Below are 8,626 nucleotides of genomic sequence, written 5' to 3' on the forward strand. Positions count from 1 at the left end.
AGTCTACAACCCCATATTTATTAATATCATTTGGCAACATTGTACGAGCCGACTCCTCGGATTAGAGTTGATTTCCCCTACGTATCTGTATGTCTTCGTCTAAACCTCTTTCTTTATTTTCCCACGAGTGACTTCGGATATTTCCGGGAGCAATCGGATGTTTGCGGAGATTTTACCGCAATATATGAGACAATTACGATTAAATTAAAATCTAGTGGACTATTCGGTAAGTAAAGTGTGCTTGTTGCATAATATTTAAGAGGGCTATTTTACCCCTGTTATTTCGATATGCAAAAAAAACAGAATTTACAATTATAATGACGAAAAAAAAATGGTTAATTTTTGAGTTGGACCTCGTTGCAACTTTTATTGAACGAGAGGGGTGGCGGGGGGAGTGTAAGAGAAAAACGAAATCGTCTAAATTTTGAGTCGCACTCGGCCGCCATTACTCCCGGCCAACGTAAATATTTTCCGTTGATGCCGACGACGTAACAAATCGGAAAGCTTTTATTTTGAAAAATCGCGGCGCAAACGAGCCGCTCGAGTATTTTTCTTTTCTTTTTCTATTTTTCGTTTAAAATTAACGACCTGCCGATACACGCGCTCCCTCGCATTAGCTTTAAGGTTCCGGAGGCATTTAGATTTAGCGGCGTCGACGTAACGACGTCGTCGCCGCGACGGAAACGTCAAACGTGGCCCGAATATCCCGAACCCATTTCCCCATCCCCCCACCGTAGCGTAAATATCAGTTTTTCGCTCCCCCCCCCCTCAATAAAAAGGTCACGCTCCTTCGCAGAGAGACGAGCTTCTAAATAACATCGAATTTTAATACTGGCGGTGAATAATTAATTTTTATAGTATCTTCTTCTTCTTTAGTGGATTAGTGGATGTTGGCGACAATTTTGGCACACTCGTCTGGATCTTGTGTGGCTCTAAAGGGTCCGTGCCCATCGAGATTTGTCCACTTGTTAAAATTAACCAATAAAAGACGCATTTCCCTAATATTGCAAGGTCGTCGAAAAACTACTAAGGGAGGGGGAACTTGACGGCGGCGTTGAGACCATAATAGGCCACGATTTGCATGCGAAGGATTAAAGCGCGATACTTGCGCCCCCTGCCGTTCAAAATAGCGGAATGTGCATTTAAACTGATTTGTAGAAATTAATTTTAAGATGGAACAACGTAATCTCGAACAAATGCATATGGAAAAAGGATTTCAGTGCAATGGAGAAAGTAAAATAAGTGAAGTTACGGCGTCGGGCAAGAGAGGCCGCCATGTTTAAATAATAAAATATTAATTTCGGGGCGGAAAATATTCTCCAGCGAACGATCACGCGAAAAAAGCTGCGAAAAAAAAAAGATAATCAATTCGGACCAACAATAACGGCGAAATTTTAATTGAAATCGCCATCGGAGCTTCGGGCTCGTTCGGGCGTAAAGTAGTGTTCAAAATTTTAATTAAACCGGAACGTCAATTTTAATTATTAATTTTACTATAATTCGGTGCGACAGAACGCGAATATTTTTTCGAAAAATGCATTTTATATAAAAAATTAAAAGATATTTATCGAGAAGGCCCTAGAAATTTGGACAAATTATTAAGTAAAACAGGCTTAAGAAAATGCTGGTATAGTACGACCAAAAATATAGCACGTTTATTGCATTGACGTTTTAAGTATTTATTGGATTTGTAGGTCAGTTTAATAGCAAATTATATGTCAATTATATGCAAATACTACCAACTCATCAACACAGTTGTTAGTTGTTGGTTAGTTTTGGTTGGTTATTTATAATACGACCAAAAATATAGTGCATTTATTGCAATGACGTTTTAAGTATTTATTGGATTTGTACGGGTCAGTTTAATAGAAAATAATTACTCAATTCAAATAATTAAATATTCTATTAATAATAAAAACTCTATAATTATATGTCAATTATATGAACACAGTTGTCAGCTGTTGGTTAGTTTATATGTATATATATGTAATATTTAATTATTTCATATACATATTTTAACATCTGCATAGGAACATTTTATTCATTCATTCATTTTCTTTTCAATTTTTTTAGTATGCCAATACGCATATTTTACTTTGGCTTGTATTTTCACCATTTCTTCGAGAGGGGCGTCTTCCCCATGATACATAAAAAATTTCTCTAGCAGCTTAACTGAATATAGTGCTTGTTCTTCTTCTTAGTGCTCTTCCTCACCCTTTCTTGCATGTTGTAATATGGCTTCCTCTGTCAAGTCTGCTGTTGTATTCAAATCCTGATCTATCACGATAAAATCCAAGAAGCCAACAGGATGTCAGCAATTTCGACTAAGCAAAAACCGACGCAGGAGGAATCCAGAAGCTTTGTAAAAAGCACCCTTCTTCTTGTATTTTTGTGTCTTCTACATAGTTCTTCTATTTTTAAACAGCAAATAAAGGTATAATTACATTATTTTGAGGCAGATGTAACTCTTATTATATTGGGGTGAATGTACGCTGTTATTGTGAAAAGTTTAAAATAAAATTGCAAATTACTATTGTCAAGATCGATGTTATTAATTTAATAGGCGTTTTTTTTTTGTATATACGTTTCATACTTTATTGAATCAAGTTTTCAATTAACGCGACGAAATAAGCGCGTGGCGACGAAATCGTCGTTACTTTTTGACCCCTCGATCGCACATATAAAACCCACCCCCACTCCCACGTCGAACGACAAACAAATCGTTTAAGGGAGACTTCGATTTCCTCCCGTCTTCCCGTAGGAAACCCCGGTGACTATTAACTCGGGCTATATCCGTTTTTGTCGTGTGCTCTTCAAAGTGGGAATAATTACGGCGGAGGGGCAGGGGAAGAGTGCTTCGTTATAAAGCACTTCGCCGACGACCTTCCCATCGCCTTCCCCTGCCTCCAAACGCACCGCCACTCGAGAGTAATTGATGTTCGGTAAAGGGGGTGGCAGGTTTGCCGGAAATTTGTCGTCCCAAAAAAATTCCGGTTAACCTCGATACCGGCCTGTCGAAATTTGTTGCAGACTCACAGATAGAAAGGAGAAATATGTTGATTTTTCAAAGAAACTTCTGCAGGCTACTGTAATAACTTTTATAAAACTTCTGGACGTTTCGCCAATCATCCTGTTGGCTTCTTCAGAGCTTGACTGAAACTGGCTCGTATTTACTCTGTTCCTGCTTATATATTGTTTGAGGGGGGCGGAGCTGAATGAGGGCCATAAACACCGTCTCGGATGTCCAATTAGCAAGATATAATTGGTACGTAAATGAGCAATTAATTTTCCATCTATAAGGTTGTTCGGAAAGTCATTTCGTTTTTTCCCGCCAGAGGACTTAATTACGTTTTTTCGAAACCAACTTCACACTAAAGCCGCATAACCATTATATGTCTTGAGAGCTGATATTGCAAGGCTTGTGTGTGAAAAAGTTCTATTAATTCTACGCAGTAGTTTTTGGTTGGTGCCCTTTTAAATATGGAGAGCAATAAGCAGCATTTTCGTCATATTTTACTTTTTTACTTCAGAAAAGGTAAAAATGCTGTCCAAGCGAGAAAAAAATTGACGGATGTGTATGGAGAAGGCGTGTTAACAGTACGCCAGTGCCAAAACTGGTTTGCAAAATTTCGATCCGGCAATTTTGATGTCGAAGATGCACCACGGTCTGGAAGGTCGGTCGAAGCTGACAAAGATGCGATAAAGGCATTAGTTGATGCAAATCGGCGAATAACCACATGAGAGATCGGTGAGAGATTAAATTTGTCGAATTCGACTGTTTATGGCCATTTGAAAGGCATGGGCTTAACCTCGAAGCTCGATGTGTGGGTGCCCCATGTCCTTACGGAGCGAAATTTGTGTCGTCGCGTTGACGTGTGTGATTCGCTCCTCAAAGGTCAAGAAAATGATCCATTTTTGAAGCGGATTATTACTGGAGACGAAAAATGGGTTGTATACAACAATGTTAAACGCAAGAGGTCATGAAGCAGAAAAGATGAACCGGCTCAAAGCGTGTCAAAAGCCAACATTCACCAAAAAAAGGTGATGCTCTCCGTTTGGTGGGATGTCAAAGGAATCGCTTTTTTTGAGCTTTTGCCGGACAATACAACGATTAATTCAGAAGTCTATTGTCATCAACTGGACAAATTGAATGATTCACTTAAAGAGAAGAAGCCCGAATTAATCAACAGGAAGGGTGTAGTGTTCCACCAAGATAATGCGAGACCTCACACAAGTTTGGTCACTCGCCAAAAACTTTTACAGCTTGAATGGGACGTATTGCAACATTCACCATATTCTCCAGATCTGGCGCCTTCCGGCTACTATTTGTTCCGGTCCCTGCAAAATTTTTTGGATGGCAAAACCTTTACCTCAAATGAAGATATCAAAAACCACCTGAACCAGTTTTTTGCCAGCAAGGACCAAAACTTTTATGAGAGGGGAATTATGTTACTGCCAGAAAGATGGCAAAAGGTGTTGGACCAGAATGGCCAGTATATAATTTAATAAAATATTTATTCTTTATACGAAAACTGTCTCTCATGTTCCCCAAAAAAAACGAAATGACTTTCCGAACAACCCAATAAAAGTATGGTCTGTTCATAAATATAAGGAAGTGACCAATTGCTTTTGAAGGGTGGTCATTAACATACAATGCAACAAGATTATTACCGAAAGTTTCGGAATTTAAATTCAGGTAAAATTGTGGTCCGTAATAGAAAATAATTTTATGCGATTAATATTGTTTGGTTTGGTATACTACTTAGTTTAAGTTTATTAGTAATCGTTCTTATTTCGTGTGTAATAGAGCGTTTGTTGAGTTGTGTGCGAATTGAATTGAATGCACTACCATAAGGTAGTTGTGCCACATTTAATAGTGATTCGACGATTTTTCAACACCATTTGTTTCACTTCTGCAAGACTTTCATCAGTTATTGACGTTCTGAGGCGTCCAGAGCGCGGTTCGTCATTGGGGTCCTCTCGGCCATCTTGGAACTGCTTGTACCACTTATAAATATCTTTTTGGCTCAAAGTGGATTCACCACATGCCGTTGTCAACATTTCAAGTGTTTTGCAGCAGTCTATTCCATTTTTTACACAAAATTTTCTGCAAATTCTTTGTTCCATTTTTTTTTTGACAGCAGAAAATCTCCAAGCACACAAAACACGTCTAGCGCTCCTGTCTCACAAAAAAAAATAAATACGCAAACTGGCTGGAATTATGACATTACAAAACTTGTCTTACTTTCTGAGCACACCTCGTATACTTTTACAGTCTGCGGTGGTTATTCGGGTTGTCATAAGTCATAAAAGTTGTGACTGTTGAAAATCGACATTTGTATAGACCGGTTGGTTCGGCCGAATTAATAAATAAACCATTGGAGCGGCGGGGGGTGTTGTTTCGCTCCACCTTAACTTAAACAGAACCGCATCCCACTGCAACTCGAGACTTATTCTCTGCCCCATTGTTCAACTGCGCGCGAGAAACTGTCGCCGGGAGGCGAATGGAAATGTGACGTGACGTGACGATAAATCTCGAAAACTATCTCGGCAGGAGCGACCAAGAAACAGGTCGACGATAAATTAAAACGGGGCAGCTTGATTGCCCCAAATACTTGTTGGTCTTGGGGTTTCAAATATCCGGTCGGTTTTAGCCGATCGCAAATTTGGAACCACAAATTTTATGCTCCTATAAAACGATTCCTCGCAAATATTTTATTAATCCAACAATTAATTTCACAGCTACAGTACGTTCAGTTTATCTTGATATGAAGGTAAAGAAAAAACAAAATGTAGGGCTAGTAGCCAAGTTTTTTTTACAAGTATAAAACAAAACACTGAGTTGTAAATAATGATCTCCAGTTAACTTTTGACCTATAAATATCGGACCCAAAACATGCCCATCTGTGACACCATTTCGTACATTTGTATAGAATTATTTAAATGTCAATATCGCGTATTTTGTCTATTACAACCCATTCTTGTGGTGAACGAACTTTTATCAGTCCATGTTTTTCAAAAAATTGTTAATAGTTAATAGTTTTTCCAAATATCAATTTTTTTCATAATTTTCGAATAAAGGTTATGTCCTTAACTGACTAGGCATATTTCATTTATAATATCCCATAACTAAGCCTTCCCGTTTCTATTTTGTATGTTATGGAAAAGCTGCGTCTCCAAGTCTAAATATGTCGGTGGATTTCTGCTTGCAAAAAATACAGGGTGGTCCAAAATTAACTTTAAAAGTTTAATTTAAAAAAAATTGGTTAAAGTGTGCATAGAACTCGATTTTTTTGGCACAAAAATCTCGGCTAACAAAGGACTAAGTGGGTTTCCCATAATCAAACCTTACTTACAGATGTAAATCTGTCCAATAAATTAAAAATAATTTTGATCTAAAGATACTATTAAGCAATCCAATAAATCTTGTTTCGCCAATGGGTTAACCTGTTCCCGAGTTGGGGTGAAATCTACTAAATCTATCAATAGTAGACAATAGTGTTGCGTTAGAAGGGATTTTGATATCTTTAATTTTGTTGATTAATTCAAGGAAGTTTCCAGATATTCAAAACTCTTGTCTAAGGCTAATTTATGGGGTAAGGAGGAGAGATCATATCTCCCCGTACTTTGCTGCGTCAGGGTGGCTTAATATGCACCTTCGATGCAAATTACGAATGAGTTCCCTTTATTTCAACATCCTTAAAACAAAATTACCTTTTTATTCTTACAGAAAAATTACTCTTAACATATCAATACACAATTTGAATCTGCGTGGAAGACACCGACTAGTTATAATCCATTGTAATCCTTAAGGATTACAATGGAATTCGTGTCACTATTTCTGCCTAGTTTGGATATAAAAAGAGACTATAAGAAGCGTCGTAAATAGTTCAGCACGCGTAGAGACGTAGATAAAGTTCTGCCGAGAATTCGATTCTCAAGTCGAACGAGTTTCAATTTTCAAGGCGGGTTATTATCCACGGACATGCGGAAGGGAGTGTTTTTATTAAGCTTCATCGGTTTTGGGGGAGGTCGAGACTCTGTATCGATTCTCGGTCGCGTTTGGCTACAGAAATTGTTCATCAAACGCACACGCAGACACACACGCGCGCACACAACAAGGCGATTTAATTTGATCTTGGGTCGAGGCACTGGAGGGACGGTTATGTGAGAACACCCGCAGCTTGTAATATTTTACAAAAATATTCATATTTTCATCAGTCGCTCGAACAGTTGCAAATTAAAAGCTCAATTCTAGATATTTTTAGTTTTTTCGGTAAATTGCACTCTAGAATGTCTCATACGTATTAATATTTTACGAAAATCTTCATATTTTTATCGATGATGCAAACAAAGCATGTATTTAGGTTTTCGTTTTATAATGGACAGTGGATAGTTATGAAATTTAACTGTTAATTCTGGATGTTTTCAGTTGTTTCAGTAAATTGCACTCTAGAATGTCCCATATGTTCAGATATTTTACAAAAAAATCATATTTTTAAAAATAATTTAATCAGAGTATACATTTAGGTTTAGGTTTTTTAATGGACAGTGGACAGTTGCAGATTCAACGCTCAATTCTCGACATTTTTATTTTTTTTTTCGGTAAATTGTCTCATATGTTGTAATGATTTACGAAAATATTAATATTTTTGTCGACGACGCAAACAAAGCATGTATTTAGATTTTCGTTTCATAATGGACAGTGAACAGTTGCAAATTCAACTCTCAATTCTTGGTATTTTTCGTTTTTTAAGGTAAATTGCACTCTAGAATGTCTCAGACGTTCAAATATTTTACAAAAACATTCACATTTTTATAATTGATTTAAACGGAGTATACAATTAGGTTTCTGTTTTATAATGGACAGTGAGCAGTTGCAAATTCAACTCTCAATTCTTGGTATTTTTCGTTTTTTAAGGTAAATTACACTCTAGAATGTCTCAGACGTTCAAATATTTTACAAAAACATTCACATTTTTATAATTGATTTAAACGGAGTATACATTTAGGTTTCTGTTTTATAATGGACAGTGAGCAGTTGCAAATTCAAAGCTCAATCCTTGACATTTTTAGTTGTTTAAGGTAAATTGCACTGCGGATAGTTACTAAATTTATCTGGTAATTCTGAGACTTTTTACATTTTTACAATTATCCTTTAGTTGACTTTCTAAAATATTTCATATGTTGTAGTATTTTAAGAAAATGTCCAAATGTTAATCGATGATTCAGAGTAGCAAAATTTAGCTGCTAATGCCTGACATTTTTAGTTGTTTCGGTAAATTGTACTTGCACTAGAATGTTTCATACGTTCTAATATTTGACAAAAATATTCATAGATGATTTTAATAGAAGATTTAAATGAAAATATTTAGGTTTTTATTTTATAATGGAGTGTGGACATTTTTAGTACTTTGTAGAGATCAACTGCTAACATTTTTAGTTTTTTTGGTAAATTTCACGCCAGCATGTTTCATATACCGGATGTCCCAAGAAGGTAAAAAATAGGTACTGTCTAAAAACAGTGATATTATCAATAGTGCTATTTTTTAAATTTTTCCTTTTCCTAACCAAAACTGTATTATTAAACAAAAAAGATATATAACAGCACATAAGCTACAGGACA

The 8,626-nt window shown here is 36.6% G+C and overlaps 1 protein-coding gene across 2 annotated transcripts in view; it reads left to right on the forward strand.

Moving 5' to 3' along the window:
- LOC132702960 (somatostatin receptor type 2-like) overlaps nt 1-8,626 on the forward strand; it is an 85,924-nt gene that overhangs the window by 42,025 nt on the left and 35,273 nt on the right. The window lies entirely within an intron of this gene.

Source organism: Cylas formicarius, unplaced genomic scaffold, assembly GCF_029955315.1.
Source record: "Cylas formicarius isolate icCylForm1 unplaced genomic scaffold, icCylForm1.1 PGA_scaffold_6__28_contigs__length_40554024, whole genome shotgun sequence".
Lineage (NCBI taxonomy): Eukaryota > Metazoa > Arthropoda > Insecta > Coleoptera > Brentidae > Cylas > Cylas formicarius.